General features: G+C 56.9%; 1 pseudogene; it reads left to right on the top strand.

Annotated features, from left to right (window-relative positions):
- Positions 1 to 16,297, top strand: part of LOC116660432 — a 62,915-nt pseudogene extending 46,618 nt beyond the window's left edge.
- The last annotated feature ends 4,147 nt before the right edge of the window (positions 16,298 to 20,444 follow it).

Here is a 20,444-nt window from a genome sequence, read left to right as displayed (position 1 = left end):
TGAGGCTCCTGGAGAAGGACCTGGCCCAGGTGCTAAGTGACAGAGTCGGTTCTGTGTGCATGCGCTCCCTGCCCGCTGTCGTCACGGGTGCCTGAACCTCTCTCTGCGGGGCGGAGACTGAGGTCTCCAATTGGGAAGTGCCACGATCGCAGAGCATTATAGACAGAAGAGGGCCTGGACCATCTGGCCTCTGCCCAGCTCTCTGCCTGCCACCCTGGATGGCCACCCCAGACAGCACTGTGCCTCGGCTCCAGGGAGGGACCCATCGTAGTCAGCACTGGGGAGGGAAGCCCCGCAGATGCCTGACGCACGTCGGACTAAGCCAGAGGTCACTGGCAGGGGGGCCCTGGCCCTCCCTTTTCTGGAGGGGCTTCCCGCCTGCTTCTCCTGGCGGCTCCAGGCAGTGAGGGGAGCCAGGCCAGCCCACGTGAGGCATCCTTGTCCTGTGCCTCAGCGTCTCCTGAGGAGCGGTGAGGGCAGAAGGCACCATCTGCCACGTGTGAGAGGACGTCTCTTAGGCAGCTGTGGGAGCCCCCAGCTGCACCCCTTCAGGAAGAAAGCATGCAGCTGCCCTTCACAGGGACCCGGGCTCCGGTCAGGGCCTGGCCGAAGTCTCCTAAGCAACCACAGATGGGCCCTGTTCCTACATCTGGTTTCCCACAGGACTGGGACCTCACTGTTCAGGACACCCCTCAGCCCTGTGTGGCAACCTTCCCAGGAGCCAGGAAACTCAGGCTCCCATCTCTGACCTCATGTCAGGACGTATCCCTGACTGGAAAAGCCTCTAGCCCCGATAAGGTCTAATTTTCCCGAACAGCTATGGAGACGGGCGCCCACAGCCTTCCATGGTTATCTGATATTGGCGAGGCATGTTGGGGTGACTGGAGGACTCACCTTGCACTGGACCCACACACCTCATGTTTCATTCAAATGCCTTCCTCCTTTCCAAGGACACAGAGCTGTTCTCCCCACTCTGTGGCTCCCCAGCAAACTCCTACTCACCCTGCAGGGCCCAGCTCAAATGTCTTTGCACTGAGCAGCCTTCCGTGCACTCTCTAGGTCAGAGATCAGGGCATTCCTCTCTCTCTGACAGTAACATTGCTGAGTTGCAGTTGATCCTTCATGTCTTAAACTGGGAGGCTCTTGGTCTCCTGCATCGCTGTAGCCCAGCCCAGGGACTGGCATGTACCTGGAGGTCTTTGGTGACTCGTTGACAAATGGATACTTACCCAAATGAAGAAACAGACATCCACGGGGCACCTTCTGTGGACCAGGCTCATGCCTGGCTATGCGGGGGCTGCAAACAGGATACCTCCTAGTTCTAGCCTCGAATCTGTTTTCCAAACTCTGAATTTATATCCACTAAGACTATTTATTCTGCTCATCTTTGGACCATCTTCAATTTATACCTGATCACATTTTTGTTCCTTTTCACAAACCCAAGTAAGTGATTTGTCCAATTTCTCTTTCCTCTCATCCCGAGCTCCTCTCACTCAGCACTGTGCATCACAGGATGCTGAGCAGCGTCCCTGGTTCTACCTGCTGCACACCAGTAGCAATCCTCCACTCAGGGGTAGCAACCAAGAAGTGTCCAGAGGTTTCCAGATGCACCCTAGGGGTTGAAATTGCCCCCAGCTGAGAACCAGAGCTCTAAACTATCTTCCCATGATTCCTTCCAGCCCCAAAGCTGGAATTTTCTTTCCCTTTTCTTCTCTTTCTGGGCTAAATTCCTCTTCCTGTTATAATATCCCCCCTGGTCCCAGGGGGTGGACTGCTTCCTGCTAATTCTCTGAGTTGATGGGAACCTGCCTTTGACACCGCTAAACATGATAGAGGGAGGTGAAAATAATCAACATCACGTAGGTAATTACAAAAGGGAAATCAGCTCCAGAGATAGAAGAACTATGAGCGCAGACAGCTCAGAGTGCTAGCTGAGCCCCTCCCTCCGCCAGGGCCGGCACAGCTCTGGGGCACCCGGTCTGGCCTTGACCCTCCTGCCTGGCTGTCGAGAAGGGAGACCTGTCTTTCGAGAAGGGAAGCTCACAACCATCACTCTCTCCGAGCAACCTGGCCGTCCACAGGCCAGAGCAAGACCCCTTCTCCGTGGGTGCATCCAGTCCTGCCCACCGGCATCTTCCTTCTACCTAGAACCCCCCCTCCCCTTTGTCCAGAATCACTCTCTACATCCCAGAGGATCTAGCACGACACCCTCCCCTCTGCGTCACCGGCTCTGCCTTTGCTCTGCTTCTGGCTCCTCCTTGGCCTGCAAGGCCTTTCACTCCACAGAGTCTAAGCGCAGCGAGGAGAACTGTCCTGCTCGAGGACAGGAGCTAGAAGCCTGTCATCTGTCCATCTACCTGCCCACCTGTGTCTGTCTATCCGTCCAGCTGTGCCTTTCCTCAGTCCCCCGTACCTCCTAGTGACCACCCCTCCCTCACTTTACTCCCTGCAGTCACGTCTACCCCACCCCCAGCTTTCCTGAAACTAGGAACAGCCAATTCACCACGGACTTGGCTGTTCCTAAGTTCAGGGTCCACCATCATCCCCTCTCCCTTGACTGCCCAGGTCCTTCCATCCTCTTGCTGCCCCCTACCCCGGGGACCTCTCCTGCCCTCTCCTGCTTTCCCCTGTCTCACCAGCTCCTGTCCTCACCGCCTTTCTCCCTCTGCCCACTGCTCAAGTGCTGCTGCTGCTTGGAGCCCTTTCCTGGGCCACCTTCTTTCCTAATTTCCTACCTACCTACCTGGGGTGTCTCCCCAAGGGGTCAGGTACTGTCTGTGTTTCTAGATGCGTGGACCACCCGCCTCTCCAGAGCTTCAGCCCCCGTGGTCAGCACCACCTGGGCAGAGAGCTGCTATGCACAGCACTTGGCATGCACTGTGCCCTGACGTGACCTGGGCTGAATGCTTACTGGGGTCATCTCATTTAGATTTACAACCACGCCTCCTAGCAACCTCGTGAATGGTGCCCCGGAGCATTTCCCCAGGGTGGCTCTGGATCATTAATCCCCATGTCACAGAGGGGTAAACTGAGGCCCAGGAAAGAAGTGGTTGGCCCCAAAACTCAGGCTTTTTGGCTCTAAAGTTGGCACTTTTACCCACAATGCTCTAGCGTGAGCCTCCAGCAGCTGGGAGAAGGTTCTCCTCATTTATTCCAAGTACTTGGGCCACATTTCTTCCTTCTCTTGCCCACAAGTTCACCAAAGCAGTGGGCCCTCTGCTCACTGCCCACACCCTCATTCCCAGCGCTGGTACTACTGAGGTCAGGAGAAGTCAGGGGGAGCTGCACCTGTGCGTGGCAGCTCCCAGCTGGGGAGGACGGGTCACAGCCACGGCATTTACATGGACAGCCAAGTAAGTTCATCCGTTCTCAGTTCTAAGGCTCAGCTTACTGTAAAAGTTAACACCTCTGAAGTTGGGGTGCAGCGTGCAGGCAGCATTGTACTTTAATGGTGATGTCCATGGGACCCTGATAGCCACAGTGTACCTTCCAGCATCTCGTGTGCCTCATCAAGCCCGGTAACGAGACTCTAAGGTGGGTCATTACCCCCACTTGACAGCTCAGGAAGCTGGGGTTCAGAGGATGTGTTGCTCAGGGCCGCACAGCTCTCAGCTGCGTCAGGGTCAGCGGGGACCAGTGGTTCTTCCTCCTCCTGCTCATCCACATTTTGGGGCTCACGGGACATGGCCCGGGTGCAGACAGGCACTGCCAGGAGGGAGGGGCCCGGCACTCAGCCTCTGCCGGCCCAGAGACACCAGGTCTGGGGCCTTCCCCCTCCAGCGCTTCATCTCTGACTTCCACATCTCCCCTGATGGCATGTTCAATAGGATCATCAAGACCTTGGTGAGTGGGGCACACTCCCTGGCAGGCAGGGCTCCAACTGCACCTTTGTGCAGACTTGCAAAGGGCGCCCCCTCTGGGTGGGCCAGCCACAGAAAAGCAGACCTGCACCCAGACACACATCTGAGCAAGTCGAGCACTGGCTGGATTTGGGCCCCACTCACTCCATCAGCCAGATGCTTCTGGAGAGTGTACAACCTGTTCACCCGTACCTGGGAGCCCGCAAAACACAGAAGGCAGGACGGCCTGATGCTAAGCCCCAGAGAGCCACCCCTGCCCTGCCGGATGCCCTCCTGCTTCCGTGAAGCTCAGGTCCCCAGAAAGAGTGAGGTGGCACCACTGAGAGTCAACTCTTTGCCCCGTGGAAAGCCTCAGCCCCATCCCTCCTGACTGGCGGCTGGTGGATCTGCCTGGAAGGTGACTCACTCCAAGAACCTGCTGCGCAGTGGCACCCTCGTGGGGTCCTTCAAGATGGTTACGCGTGTTGCCAGCCTGGTGTGTAGTCGCATGGCCTGGTCAGCGTGGGTGCACATGGCTCTGGGAGCGCAGGGCACGCTGTCCTTCCCACCCTGCCAGCCCCTGGTCTCAGCCTGGCCAGGACCGTGAACTCGGGTGGGGCCACAAGTACACACAGCCATGGGGTGTGCAGGGCAATGGGGTGCCCTGTCTGCACACAAACACAATGACTACCTGCAGCCAGTCTGCGGGGTTCACAGGAGACCCACGGGGTGGGCAGCATTGCCCCCTTTTACAGTTGGGGAGCCTGGACCTTAGAGCAGCACCCGGGCTTCCCCAGTCACCCAGTTGGTCGGTGGTGAAGTTAGGGTTTGTGAGTCCCGACAAAGCCCCATGGTTCTCAGCACCAGATGCAGTGACGCTGGGCCCTCAAACACTTCCACTGACCATCCATCAAGGGACCCAGGCCACCTGAGAACAGCCATGTGGGGCTGTGTCTATGGGAACCTGGGGTCAAACCTCCATGGGGTCGGTGAAGGAACTCCGAGGGGTGGCCCAGAGGGCTGGTGACGATGGCTGGGCCAGGCAGAGAAAGTGCCCTTGGCCTGACAGACAACAGCTAAGCACACGGCCAGCCCGGGAACCACAGGCACACAAGCTGGCATTGGGCTCCACCCAAGCCCCTCAAGTGGACTTGTCACTGGGGGTACAGTAAGGACCTCGTTAGCCCTTTGACAGTGACACTACAATGTGTGACTATCACATCTGACCCTCAGCAAACAGTGAGGGAGGCATCAGCGTTCCTCCCCATTCTACAGAAGAGGTAAATGAGGCCAAGAGAAGTTGTGTCTTGGAGGTGCCACTAAACTACTAGGTTGAACAAATTGGCGATTCCTTGAGGTTCACCCTAGCAGACACTTGGCTGGTGCACATTATAACTATCATTCAGGCCAGGAAACTGAAGTTCAAAACCCAAGATTATACACATAAAAATCACAAAACCATAGAACATGGAAACTTCAAGAGACCTTAAAAACACCTAGTCTGATCTCTCTATGAAAGGACAGAAAGAATAAACCCATTCCCTCTTCAAATAGCCTTTACCTTTGAAGGCAGATTTTATGTCCTTCCTGAGTCTCATTCTCCTTTCTTGCTAAATGTCCCCCAGTTCAGCCAGCCATGTGCACACCTGTCCACCTGCCCGTGTATCCACTCATCCACCCACCCGCCTGTCCACATATTAATCCATCTTCTATCCATTTATCCATCTACCATCCACCCATCCATCCGTCTACATTTTCAGCTGGCCTGGCAGCCCCCCACCCACCCTGTATCCGTCTCCCCACCCAGCCGTCTGGCTACCTGTTCCTGTATCCGTGCCACAATCATCTGTTCCAGCAAGACCCTGACGCTCTGGAGCAGCCTAGGTCCCAGCCCCCTGCTCCTGAGGCGCCAGTTCCGCCACACCACACCCCCGGGGGCATGACCGGGCCGTGGCTCGGGGAACATGTGTCCTCTGGCCCAGAGGCAGGCGGAGCTGTGGCCCCAGGGCCACTGGGCCCGACAGCCTGGACTCCATGCACCAACACTGTGCTCCACTCCGGGCTGCGCGGCGGCCCCGAGGGTGGGAGCGGCCCGGGCTCGGGGCCCTGCTCACCACCGCAGAGCCCTGGCTGCCCTGCGGGAGGGCCGTCCTGCCGGCCCCCGTGCATGTCCCCGCGGGGCCGAGGGGCCACGGGAGGTGTGACGTCGCCGTGGTGGGCAAGGGGGCCGACACCAAGCTGCCCCATGAGGCCAACGAGACGGACGAGGATGGCATCCATGCCACAATCATCCGGCATGCCCGGGGTGGACCTGGCCCAGAGACTGTGCCCTCCCTCTGTGTCCCTCAGCCACACGCTCAGACGGCCCAGCTGTCCCTGGAAGGAGCCAGCCTCAGTGTCCACGGACTCTCCACATGGGACAGAAAGGCCTGAGGCCAGGTGGGCAGGGTTCACAGAGGACAGTCAGGAATGACAATCATTTGACATCTGGACTTCTGTCTGTGAGAAACTTGGGAAAAAAAGGGGCAGATTCCCAGAGCTGCTGGATCTTGAGTCTACACCCAGGAGAGCAAAGCCATTTTGTTTTCTGTGCCAATTTTAAGAGGCAGAGAGGAAGGACCTTTGGAGAGGAGGGGAGGGGTCTGCGGAAGCAGGTGAGACTGTGGTGGCACACAGCCGTCCTTTTAAGTGGCTTGTTGGCGGCCCGGGAGCAGGCACCAGGCAGTGGGCAGCACGACTTCGCTGCACAGACGTGGATGTGGGTGTACGTGGGCGCCATCGCTGGCTCAGGCCCCACAGGGAATAAGGTGACACATAACAGTGCCCCATGCGCGTGAGAAAGCCACCCCATCACCATGCACAGCAGACACGAGCTCTCTCCGCGGCCCCTTGAGAGCCTCAAGCCGCCCCCCAGGCCCTCTCTGGCCTCGGGTGACTCCCTGAGCCAGGCATGAGGTCCTCAGCTCAGCAACCAGGAGGTGCAGGCTGGGAGCACCCCAAAGAGGTCCCCCCACCCCGAGCGAGCCCCTCCACCCTCTGCCCCCACCCGCAGGCGTGCTGCCCACGCTGGGCCCTCCTGGGTGAGCGTGTGCAGCTCCATATGCAACCACATGCTGCCCGACGAGCACCAGGACCGGAACGAGGGCCTGGGGGAGGCCGTGCTCTTTCTTACCCGCCTCATGTGGGGCCCGGGGGTGGAAGTCCTGGACACCTCCAACCCTGAGCTCACCGGCCCCTCGGAGATGCAGGGGGAGCAGGCCATGCCTGTCTCGGAGGTGAGGCCCCTGCTTGGGGGGATGGGGGTGCTGTGCTGTCCTCCAGAGCCCCCTGCTCAGTCCCCTTCCTGCCCCAGCAGCCTGGGCCTGGGCTCAGCCTGTGGCCACCCTGCCTGCCTCGGGGGCCGGACCCCAGGATGAGACCTCCCTGCCCAGGAAGCAGTGTCCCCTTCCACTGCCTGCGATTGCTCTGCCCGGAGGTCCTGAGGTGGAGCCCTGCCTCTGCCCTGTTCCTGGCGGTGGATGTCCTCTTGTTGGACAGAGCAGCCTTTCCCCCAGGGACATCCAGGCTGGGAGGCAAAAGGAATTGGACCTTCAGTGTCCGGGCTCCCAGCTCCACAGCTGGGTAGCATATCCCCCACCATTAGCCACCAGGGCCTGTCTGTGAGATGGTAGGAGGAGGCCTGGCCCCAGGCCCAACATCCCGGCTAAGTTCTCAGGATGCTTTGAACCACCTTCTCCACAGAGCTGCATGTGGAAGGTGGGAGAATTCTTTCTATTTGGAGCCTTTCTGGAGGCCTCAATGATCGATTGGGAAAATGGAGACAAGCCCATCACCTGTGAGGTCACCATAGGTGAGAGCTGGGCTCACAGAGGGGTCTTCAGGCCTGGGGTGTGGGGTGCTGGGTGGTCACCGCCAGGCCCCGCGCTGCAGCCCTGGGGGGAGGGGAACTTTGACCACTTCCCTCACGTGTCCTCAGGGGCCCACACAGCACACAGCATCCGTCCCTGAGTGCACACATGCCCCACCGGGCGCACCTTAGCTCCGCCTAGGGCTAGGCTGTGTGAGGGGCGCGGGCAGGAAAGAAGCCCCCTGCAGAAGGGAGCGAGGCCTTGCCGGGTGGGCGAGGAGAGGGTGGGAGTCCAGGGCACTTCCCGGGCGGGACCTTGAGTTCAGCGGTCATCGGGGCCCCAGGGAGGTCTCTTTCTCTGGCTAGTGCTCTGTCCTGTCTGTGCTGGCTCTGACCCCAGCACCTTCCCCTTTCCCTGACTTTCCCTCTTCCCTTCCACAAAGCTTGAGACTGGAGGGCAGGGTGGGGACCCTAGGTACTCGCAAGCCCTCCTCTGCCTCCAGGCAACTATGGGAATGAAGCTGATGGCCTGTCATGCCCTCAGCGGCCTTGGCCTCAGAAGGATCCAGGGGACGAGAAGGAGGTTGATCTGATCCAGAACAACAGTGATGACAAGACTGACGAGGCTGGGGACTTAGCCTCAGTCTCCTCCACCCCACCCATGCGGACCCAGACCACCGACAGGCGAGCCAGCGGGACAGAGGGTGCTGGGAGGCCCTGCCCGCTGCCCCCATCCTCTCATGGCCCGCTCCCCTTGCCACCTCCCTGGGCTCCCAGGCCTCAACCTCCCACCTGCTCCCCACCCCCCAGGAACTACTTCCACCTCCGTACTTGGAGTGCAAGCCCTGCATCTGCATCAAAAGCTGATGGCCAGACCAGTGCCACCGCCTCTGCAGAGCCAGCATCGTGGACACATCACAGACAAGCTGGTCGTGGCCAGGCCGGGGAGGGAGGGGAAAGCTGGGGAGGGGGGTGCTTCGGATGGCCTCCCTCAGCCTGGAAGTTTCCCTCGCAACACAAGAGGCCTGTCTGCCCAGCAGCTTGCTGTCGGGTGGGTGAAGTTCTGCAGGAATGGCCCCAGCAGGAGTTTCTGTCCCCACCCAAGTCCTAAGAGTGGAAGAGGGCCTGAGGGCCACCCAGCCCCTGTGATCCCTGGAGGGGGCTGACCAATCCCTCTGTCTCTGGCCTGCACACCTTCCACCGCTCACATCTAGACCTGAGTCCCGCCCAGCCCCTGTGAGTCCACCAGACCACAGACTCAGGCCAGAAGTGGCTTCTTCCTTCAGGAACTGAAGACCCGTGAACATGAAGGCCTCCAGGCTCTGAAAACAGAGAAACTGGTGGTTTCCCTATGACGATGGGACACTCCAGGGACAGTGCTCATGGGAGGTCCTAGGGTGCTAGCCCCTTGTCCCCGTGATGAACGGGGTAAGACATCTGGGGGAGCTGATGGAGGCTGGGGCTCACACTCCTGGTTCACAGGAAGAGGGCCTGGATGATGATCAAAACGGACAAGTCCTACCCTGAGTGACAACGGGGCATCCTGGAGGAGCTGAGCTGTGGCTGCTGGTGAGCCGCAGGGCTGCTGAACGGGCCAGGAGTGGCGCGGCACGCAGAAGAGGGGGCTGGCAGAGAAGGACGCATTTGCAGGCCTCCTGCTGGCAGGTGGGCTCTGCTAAGCCCTGTTCCCCGCTTTCTGTCCCAGCCGTTTCCTCTCACTGGCTGACAAGCACCAGGGCTCCTCGTCCCACACCAGGCTAGACGGAGAGTGCCTCAAGTCCCACGTGCGGGAGCTGGTGCGGATGCTGCTGGACCACATGGGGGACAGGGCAGGGTCTGGAGGTGGAAAGGGAACTCAAAGTGGGGGGACATCTGCTCTGAAGTCACAGCCCCTAGGGCCAGCCTCCATCACAAGTCATGGACTGAACCCAACATACACCCCATGACCCCGGAGAGTATGGGGCAACAGGCAAAGACCCTGCGGGCACAGGTGAAGCAGCACACAGTGTGGGACAAGCTGAGGCTAAGCCAGAACTTCCTGCAGAAGCTGCGCTTCCTGGCAGACAAGGTGTGCCCCCCGAAGGCATGCACAGAGGGGATGCCAGCCCCAAACCCCAGTGACCCGAGGCAGAAGTGGGGCTGCACAGGAGGCGTTGAGCCAGACCACCCAGGAGGCCCCTCCTGCTCTGACAGCCGTTAGGGGACGGGGGTGACCAAGCCTTTCACCTTGTTGGGTGTTCTTCCTGCTGGATCCGTGGGAGGAGAAGGAAACCCCAGCATCAGGGGTCCTTCCCTCCATGGGTCCAGGGCTGGCCAAGGGGCAGGACCTCTCCCTTATGGGCCCTCACCTGCCCACCGCAGGCCCACACAGCATCCCCGACGTCTTCATATGGATGATGAGCGACGACAAGCACATGGCCTCAGCCTGGTGCCCCCCCAGGACCTGCTCTTCTCCATCGTGGGGGAGGAGCTGGGTGAGGACCGCACCAGATCAAGGCGCTCTTCCTCAAGGTGCCAGAAGGGAAGCGAGATTAGAGGGTGGTGGGGTCCGGGCTTCGTTCAAGGGGTCAGTCTCCCCTTGGAGGGAGCAGCATGCCCACCCCGGGTCTAGCTGGCCTGAGCTGATGGGGTGCTCAGAGAAGAGGTGGAGAGAGCAGAAATGACAGCGGGTCCCATCCCATCCATCCTCCTTGGCACTCTGTTCCCAAACCCACAGCCCAGTGGAATGGCTGCGAAGGGACAGAGGCCCTCTGACCACGGCCTCCTGCAGCCCCCTGCCCCTTCCTCACCCCACAGGCTCCAGCAGCTGACCCTGTGCCCACCCCCAGCTGCCTGGGAAGTGGGGCTTCGGCGCGGTGGGCTGGACAGCTCAAGCCAGGCTGGAGCCCTGCCTGCAGCTGGGCCACAGCAGGCAGCGCAGGGACTTCCTGTGGGGCCTGCACTGCGGCTTCGAGGGAGTCCAGTCGGCCCTGGGTTTGGGCCTGCACTCCCTCCTGCCCAGGAGTCTGGTCTGAACCAGTGAGTGAGGCAGGTTGCGGCCAGGCCCAGGGAAGCCCCTGGCTCCAGCCCTCACCCTGGGAGAGCGCTAGGGCCACCTGTTCCCAGCCTCCCGGCCTGTGCTCCCCACAGAGAAGCAGGCCTCCAGCCCCTTGCCCGCAGGTACCAGGCTCGGAGCCTCTGCGCAGCTGACTGCAGTGGCCTCTCAGACTCTTCACCTGAGTCTTTTTATCGACCAGAGTCAGTGCATGGAAGTGAGGGCTGGGGGAGGAGGGAGCGGCACTGGCTTTGTGGGCACTGGGGGAGGCCTGTGAGCTTCTAGGGCCTGGGGAGACAGATCAGCCAGCACCCTAGACCCTCAGAGGGAAGCCTGGCAGATACCTGGGGACCCGGGCCACATGGTGGAGGCTTTAATGCACTTACATTCTGCATGGAGGACAGGGAAGACCTGGCAGGCGCTGAGGGAACAGGGTCAGGAGCAGACTTCACATCAACCTTCATTTTAAGATTCCCAGAAGAGTCAGGGAATATGTCCCTCCCGCCCCCGAGTCCCCTGGAAACCACAGTGACTGGGGGTGACTCCTGCTCAGGTATCTGCCCACCCACCACCATTGATTACCCATCCCCCCCCGCCCTGAGCTACAGGTGCTGAATGAGACCCTGTGCCCCACCTGGGACCAGGTGCTGGTGTTCGACACCCTTGAGTGCTATGGGGAAGCTCGAGTTCCTGGACGACCCCCCCATCATTGTCATTGAAATCTATGGCCAGGACACTGGTGTAGGTGGGCTTCGGCACCAGGGACCACCCCAATGTCCCCTCACTACAACCTCACTGGTGGCCCCCTCCCCCGTTCTCCCCTGAGCCCCTCAGCCAGGTGCTTGCTGGGAAGCTGGAAGGTTGGGCAGCCCCTCCAGGACACCTCAGGTGTCCCCTGGCCTGTCACTGCAGTCTGACTCCTTCCTGATGCTCGGGGACTCTGGCCTCAGGGAGGAGATGGGCCACGGCATCCTGCCTCCCAGCACAGACAGCCCAAACTCAGGCCCAGAATCTTCAAGAGATGTGTCAGTAAGGCCTGCTGTCCCCTGCCTCCCCCAACCCAGGGACTCCCTGGCCCCTGCCCACACCTACCACAGTCAGCTGCCCAGCTTTCCACAGGAGCGCTGGAGTGGGGGAGTGGAGAACTGGGGTGCCCCGAGTGAGCTCTGGACTAGAGGCAGGCGCACCCATTTCTAGTCTGAGTACTGCATCTGCCGTTCACTACCTACCTGGCCTGAGCTAGCCTGAGACTTGGTTTCCCCATCTGTAAAATGGGATGATCACCCCTGCAGCTACATGATGCTGTGGGGGACTGAATGTGATCCAGGATATCAACATGCTTGGTAAATTCAAGCACTGAGAGGCTACCCTGGCTGTTTGTCGTGTCAGGGCAAAGCTGACTACATGGGTCCGGAACTTTGCCAAGCCCTGTGGTAAAGCTGGCCGGTGAGGCATACTGCCCAACCTGCTTCCCGCCCCCGCTTGAGTCCTACCAGATCTACCGGGGCAGCACCACTGCAGGGGACCTGCTGGCCACCTTCGAGCTCTGGCAGGTGGGGCTGCAGGGAAGAGGGAACTGAGTTGGGGCCAGCCTCCTCCCCATCCTGCTGTGAGGCCCATTGTGATGGAAGCTGAGGATGTGGTTCTTGGGAACCCAGGCTGTTCAGCTTTCCCTGTCTCCCCAGGTCACGTGGCAAATAACTCATGAGGAGAGGGAGCTCTCCCCAGGCTAGGACACTATGTCCCCCATTTCCCAGATTGGACCAGCAGGGAAGGCCGACCTGCCGCCCATCAATGGTCCAGTGGATGTGGACCGAGGTCCCATCATGCCTGTGCCCGTTAGCATCTGGCCCATGCTCAGCAAGTACCAGATGAGGTGTGTGAGGACTGCACACCTTGCCCGTCCTTGCCCGCGACAGGCCCTGATGTGCTCGGCTTCCCGGCCCCCTCGCTCTCTCCCTATCAAGGGTCTGTGCACATATTATATGGTTGGCATCAGACTCCAGTGGTCTTCGGCAACCTCAGGCCATGCCTCATTTTCCAGATAAGGGTGATGAAGGCCAAGGAGGGGAAGTGACTGGCCCCAGGTCACACCAAGGAGCCGGCAGCAGACCCAGACTGCTGCCCATCCAGTGCCTGCCCCTTCTGCACTGTCACACTACTGCCATCCAGGACCTATCCCAGCCCTCCATCTGCCTCCAACACCCACCCTCACCCTGAAGCCCCTTCAGGACACCCACCCCTCAGTCAGCTGTCCGCGCCCGGCCCCCTCCCACGCACTGCCCACCCAGGGGCCAAGTCCTCCTCAGGTGGCCTGGCACCCACAGCTGGTGCCCTTGACTGAGGGGCTCTCCTCTTCCCCCGCCTCCCTCCAACTCACGCAAGTGCTGTTCTGGGGCCTGCGGGACCTCAAGGACATGAACCTGGCCCAGGTGGACCGGCCACGGTGGACATCGAGTGTGTGGGGAAGGGGGTGCCTTCGTCCCTGATCCACAATTACAGGAAGAACCCCAACTTCAGCACCCTCAAGTGATCTGAAGTGGTAGATCTGGGCCCCGGGGTCGCTGGGAAGAGCTGGGTGCAGCCGGGCAGCTGGGCAGGGCCGGGTGCCTCTGGCCCTTCTCTGGGCCCAGGCCGCGCCAGCCCCCACCCCCAGGACCTCCCGGAGAATGAGCCCCTGCAGCCACCCTCGGACATCTGCGTAACGGCTGCCGGGCCTTGGCCACTGCGCCCTGGGGGGCTCCCAGCCGTCAGCTCCCTGCTGCGCTTCCTCTCCCGGCCCCCAGACCACTGGCCCCCAACTGGAATAGCGCAGGGACGGCCATGCCCCAAGGCCCACGGATGGTGCTCCAAGGGTTTCTTCCTTGGGCTCACCCCCTAGTCAGAGTCAGGGAGGCCAGGAGGGAGGACCCACCCAGGGGCCAAGGAAGGCTGCCCCGGGCTGCCCCTCACTCTCGAGCCAGAAAGGGCCAGGGCCGGGTGTCCTTAGAATGCCCGAGGGCAGATGGCTTCCTCTGCCAGGTCTTGGAGAAGACCCAGGCCCCCTCCCGGCCTCCACTGTGTCACTCACCGCAGCCCACCCTCCTCTCTGGCCACCTTGTCCTCTGCCTGTGCCCATCTTTTCTCCCTCAGCTGTCGCCTCCCTCCCTCTCCCCTCAGAAAGCTCCAGAATCAGCTTTAACCTCTGGTCATTTCATCCACCCCTGACTCTCACCATTACTCCTGCTCTTCCCTGTCTGTCTGTCCATCTCTCTGTCCAGGCAGACTCCCCGGGGCTGCCATGTGCTGTACAATGGGGGGATCCTCCTCCCACCCCACAGGGGAGGTCGTGGTGAACATGGAGCCAGAGGTGCCCATCAAGAAGCTGGAGACCATGGTGAAGCTGGACGCGGTGAGGTACCTGGGGTCAGTCCCACGCTGGCTGTGGACATGCACCTGCATGTGACACTTTACCAGAGCCAGGCCAGTCCACCTGTGAGACAGTACATTAAGTCACTTCCCCTTCAGCATGTGATGGGACAGGGCCTCCCCTGACTGCATGTGCACAGAGACCTGTCCTAGACTGTCCTAGGAGGGAGGACTCAATTCTGCATGTGTGTGTGTGCGTGCATCTGGGGACACATGCCTGAACGCATGGTACGCATGTGTGAGAGGCAGGGAGAACAGTGACCATGTGAAGTCATAGCCTGCAATTACTTTTATTCCAACAAACACCATAAGCACTGGATTCCTTGTGTGAATACCAGTGTTCTTTCCAGAGGGTCCCTGGGTTCCTTCCCAGCCATTCACAAAAGACCCTCCCCATGCCTGGCTTGGGGACGAATTTCCAGGTGGAAGCTCCTTATTCGTCCTTTGGGACTAGGGCTGTTTATCTACCAGAGGGAGACCTGGGGATTCAGATGTGGAGGTGGCCTCTGCCGAGGAGGGCAGGATGGAGGCTGGCCTGGAACAGGCCATCCTGGAATCCAGACAGTGTGGAGGAAAGAAGTTCGGGCCTTCCCCCAGCACCCCATCACTTGCTCTGTACCCCATTCCTCACATCGCTGTGCTTCATGCAGCCTGGGGTGCCCCCTAGCTTCTGAAGCCTGAGCTGGGTCTGAAAGGACCTTCCCTTACCCCCATCATCCTGGTCCCCAGAGAGTCCCAGCTGAGTTAGTGCAGGTGTGGCTCTGTGGAAAGGGGAGCAGCTGAGGCCCAGGCCTGGCCCACAGGCCCGGGTGGCACGGCTAGGGCTCTGGGGCAGCACCTGGAGACCCCAACCCCCCCTCAGCTCCCAGCCTCCTGACCTCCCTCTGAGGGTGTCCAGGCCATCAGTGAACAGAGGACGGCACTGGCCCAAACTTCCCCATCATCCCACAGGCCCTGGGCTCCTGTGGGGCCGTGTCACCAGGATCCTCTTCAGCTGTGTCACTGAGCGTCCACTTCCCTGTTGAGGCCCTTGCACCCCCCCATAGCCAACATCACCGAGCGCCGGCCACGTGCCTTGTCAGCCTCCCCTTCTGACGCGGCCTGCGTGCTGCAGGGATCCCCTGGCCATGCGCAGCCATCCCGGGGCCCAGCACCCCCATTTAGACTCAGTGGAGCCCTGAAACCGGTCACTTTTGAAAGCCCCCAGTGATTCTAATGTGCAGCCAGGGTTGCCAGCCACCGCCCTGGAAGGTCTGAGGAAACATCTGCTGAGGCAGAGCCTTCACGGCCTCAGAACTGGCTGTGTGAGCACAGGCGCTCGCAGCGCACAGGGAGCGTCCCTGCGTCAGCTCCCTCTCCTCCTCCCTCCCTGGCTGGGCCGCTGCCTCCACGTCCAGCCCCTGTGGCTAAGGCCTGTCCCTGTCTCCTTGCTTCCCCCCTGCAGACTTCTGATGCGGCCACCACGGTGGACGTGGTGAGTGTGGGGACCACAGGGGGTTCTGGGGAGAGAAGACCCTACACCATGCAAGGTATCAGGCCAAGGGGAGCAGCTTCAGGGACTGAGACACCCCCAGCCCCTGGCACTCCGGCCAGCATGCAGCCCCGGAGAGGCAGCTGGAGAGAGCTGCTTGGGGAGCAGGGCCCCCGGGTGCTGGTTCTGCCTCGGCTGGTGGTTCTTGCTGGCAGGTCATGACCCTCTGTGGGCCGTGGCATCCATTTCCACAAATCAAGGCCCTGCCCCTTTGACATTGGGGGCCCCCCAGAGCCTCCTGGAGCCCAGGGCTTCTGGGGAGCAGATGGTCAGAATGCATGGGGGACTCCCAGATGGTCCAGGGCTCTGGGAATGACCAGGGTGCGGGGATGTATGCAGGACTCCGGACCTGGCCAGACCTTCAGGCTGATGAGGATGAGAAGAAGGAGAAGGAGAAGGGCATCTCAGAAGAGACGGAGGAGGAGGAGCCGGGTGAGAACATGTGGGACTGTAAGTCCGCGTGCTTCGCCGCCATTGACACCATGAAAGAGCTGAGGCCTCGGGCTGGGGTTGGGGCCCGAGGAGGGACTAGGCTGGAAGAGGTGACCCCAACTCCCCATCAGACCCTCCAGTCCAGCTTCTTTCCTGCCCCCTACTCCGTCAACATGAGCTTGGAGCAGCCTGTCTCACAGCCTTGAAGTTCTAGCTCAGGACTCACCTTTTCCAGGATGGAGGGCCAGTCCCCGTTTCCTGGATTGGTTTTCTCTTGTCTTCATTCATCTTTCGCACAAGTATCTCTTGAGTATATATGATCAGACACCAACCCGGGTGCTATGGGAGCCTAAAGATAAGATGCCGTACCTGCCCTGGTATTTCCTGGACATGCAAAATGGACATGTAAGCAGATCCATTGCGGTGGGATAACAAAGGCAATTCAGTGCCTGGGGGAGTCAGGGAAGGCTTCACAGAGGAGGTGACCTTTGAGGAAGAAGAGAAACATGCACTCAGAGGCCAAAAGGGAACAACTTCTCAGTAGCACCTGCACAGTCTATTTCTATCTAACACCTCACGCTACTTTGCTTTACACCCCTCGGTCACCGTTGCTGTGAAACGTTCTTCCCCTACTGTGTGCACGTGGGTTCTGTCTGCTGAGCCAGATGGCGGTTTCCAGAAAGAGCAATTCTCCTCGTCCTCGTTTGTCCCTTCTCCACACTGCCGACTGAGCTCAAGGCACCCCCTGACTGACCGGCTGACCAGGAGGGACGTGTGCCTGTGGTGGCGTTTCCTCAGCCGAGCTGATCCAGCCACACTCTCCCCACAGGCCCTTTCTGGGTCCCAAGTTGGGTGTACTGCTTACCATCCACGTTCGTCAGAGCACAGGCTAAGCTGCTGTAGTAAGTTAGATTGGTGTAAGCAAGGAGAAGGTGGTGTGGTGATTCCATGGTGTCAGGGAGCAATACCCTGCCATCTTGTTACTGGCATCTGTGTGGCTAGAGATGGCTTGCCATCACATCCCAACACCAGTGCACAGGAATTGTCAAGACAAGAGGAGGCACACTCCTTTCCCTTTAAATGCCCAACCGAGAAGCTGCAAATACCACTTTCACTCATGTTGGCTGGACTCAAGACCCATAGTCACAATTGGCTGCAAAGGAGGCTGGGAGATGTCATCTTAGCTACGCGGCTGTGTGTCCAGAAAAATGTTTGAAGAGCAGGAGAGCAGATAACTGGGGTCACCCAGTAGTATCTTCTCCTGCCATCACCTCCTGGATTCAAGTTGGCCAGGCAGGAGCTCCAAGAGGCGGCCATGTGCCTCTTCCTGTCATTTGCACAGGCTACCACTGGGTGGCAGTGGCACCTTGATTGAAACCTGGTGATTTAGTGTCCAGTGTGTACTGACTGAAGCCCATTTTCTTTTTCTTTTTCTTTTTAATTGAAATATAGTCAGTTTAAATGTACAATTTCCAGTGTACAACATAATAGTTCAGGCATGCGTATATATACAAATTTGTTTTCATATTCTTTTTCATTATAGGTTACTAGAAGATGCTGAATATAGTTCCCTCTGCTATACAGCATAAACTTGTTGTTTATCTATTTTATATATAGTAGTTGGTATCTTTAAATCTTGAACTCCCAATTTATCCCTTCCCACCCCTTTCCCCTCTTGGTACCCATCAGTTTGTTTTCTATTTCAGTGAGCCTGTTTCTATTTTGTAATTAAGTTCATTTGTCTTTTTTTAGATTCCACATATACGTGACGTCATGTGGTATTTTTCTTTCTCTTTCTGGCTTACATCACTTAGAATGGCAATCTCCAGATCCAACCATGTTGCTTCAAATGGCATTATTGTATTATTATTTATGGATGAGTAGTATTCCATTGTATAAATATACCACAACTTCTTCATCCAGTCATCTGTTAATGGACATTAAGGCTGCTTCCATGTCTTGGCTATTGTAAATAGAGCTGCTATGAACATAGGGGTGCATGTATCTTTTTGAATTAGAGTTCCCTCCAGATCTATGCCCAGGAGGGGGATTGCTGGATCATATGAAAAATCTATTTGTAGTTCTTTGAGGAATCTCCATACTGTTTTCCACAGTGGCTGCACCAAACTACATTCCCGTCAATAGTGTAGGAAGGTTCCTTTCTTTCCACACCTTCTCCAGCATTTATCATTTGTGGACTTTTGAATGATGGCCATTCTGACACCAGGTGTGCGGTGATACCTCATTGTAGTTTTGATTTGCATTTCTCTGATAATTAGCGATATTGAGCATTTTACATGAGCCTATTGGCCTTTGTGTGTCTTCATTGGAGAATTGCTTGTGTAGGTCTTCTGCCCATTTTTGGATTGGGTTGTTTGTTTTCTTATTATTAAGTTGTATGAGGTGTGTATATATTCTGGAAACTAAGCCCTTGTCAGTCTCATCTTTTGCAAATATTTTCTCCCATCCTGTAGGTTGTCTTTTTTTTTGTTTATGGTTTCCTTTGTTCTGCAAATCTTATAAATGTGATCAGGTTCCATTTGTTTATTTTTGCTTCTATTTCTATCGCCTGGGTAGAGGGCCTCAGGATTTGACTTGGAGGAGGAGGAGATGGGCAACACTGAGGGTGAGCCCTGGAGCCCTGGATCCCTGCGGGGTGTGCAGCCCCCCTCCTGTCACACCCTGGCTGTTTCTCTTTCCCCTTCTCATGGGCCCCTAAAGCTGCAGCATCCAATAGCAGATATCAGGCATCGTTGGCCACCAGGAAGCAGGCTGAGGCCCTTATCTACAGTGGTTTTTACTGTGATCAGTTCAGCAGCGTGATGGACAGACACTTAGAGCCACAGAGCATCAGAGCTGGAAGAGACCTCTGAGCTCATTCCATTCAGCATTTCTAGACATTTTCCATGGAACACTATGATGGGTATTCTGAAGGGAGTTCTTGGGTCATATGGGTTAAACGGGTCCTTGGGTACAGGACATCTCAGTGCCTTTAGTATACAAATGCTATTCTGAATCTCTAGAAGGAAGACACAGAATAAATTATTTCACCAACTTATTTTCTCTGTGTGTGTGTGTGTGTGTGTGTGTGTGTGAATTCTTCTAAAGCATTCCAAGAACTCCCATGCCAGGTGTTCTACTGAATGCTGCTTCAAAAATGCTGGTATGGAACAATCCTCTTAATGTTAAATATAGGTAGACTGAGGCCAGAGAGGAGAGCAAGCTGGCACCAGAGCCAAGCTTCTTCCATGCCCACACTCATAGCAGCTCTCACCTTTAAGTAAAACTGAGGGCAACAGTAAAGTGCCTCATGCAAGCTAATGGTCTGGTCTGTGGTTACATATTGGCAGCAGACTTTTGTAAGCACCAAATCTGAGCTATAACTTATGACACAAACTACAAACAGTTTCTCAGCCACAAAAAACGTGCGACACCGTGGCATCTTCAGTAAGAGCCAACACCTTGAATTAGGAAGCCAGCGACCAAACGTGTTCCTAACAGCTCATGCTCTACTGTCTTAGCAAACAGCACACACACACACACACACACACACACACAATTTATCTGGTTTTCTCATTAAAACTCTGATTTTTAAATTAAAAACACAGAAACATGTGATGAGTAGTCACTAAAAGCTTAATACATGTGAAAACTATTCTAAACTAGTATGTTCAGATAGAAGCACCAACTCATAATTAAAGCTACTTTAAATCAATCATCTATTTATCCATCTGTACTTTTGCTGTGGTTGGAAAAAGGTATAATACAAATGAGAATGTTAGTCTCATACATTTTAAACTCTGAGATGACCCTTGAAAGAACTGTCTTCAGACAGGACAGACCATATGCACAGCCACAGAAGGGGCAAATCATCTCTTAGCAAGGAGAAGGGGTTTTCTCCAGCACCCATCTCTGACTTCAGTGTAGTCGCACCAGCACAAGCTACTTTTGTATAGGGCCACTGTAGTAAAATTTAAAACTGTCTGCAAAATGGAGCAAAAAACACACACAGATTAAAAATGACCGTAACTGCACATGGGTGATTTATTCCTAGAGGATAGGAACCCAGAACTACTGTGAAAATGAGATTCACAGCAAATTCTTTTAATTTTCTTCCTGTATTACTATCTCTCTATTATTTCTTCTTAAAAAACACCTCAAAAATCCCATTTTCTCATTCACATGAATGTTTAACAAAACAGAAGCACAATGTCAATAAGCAAACTAAATTATTTTAGCAATGAAACCAAAGTTTCTGGAAAGTTAATTTGCATATTTGCATAATTATGAAACAAACAGAAATCTTTATTCAATAGCTTGTTTTGAATTTTCTTAAATATCAAACCATGAAAA

Source organism: Camelus ferus, chromosome 29, assembly GCF_009834535.1.
Source record: "Camelus ferus isolate YT-003-E chromosome 29, BCGSAC_Cfer_1.0, whole genome shotgun sequence".
In the NCBI taxonomy this organism is placed as follows: domain Eukaryota; kingdom Metazoa; phylum Chordata; class Mammalia; order Artiodactyla; family Camelidae; genus Camelus; species Camelus ferus.
The sequence above is the reverse complement of the archived record's forward strand: the minus strand, read 5'-3'. Positions and strand labels throughout refer to the sequence as shown.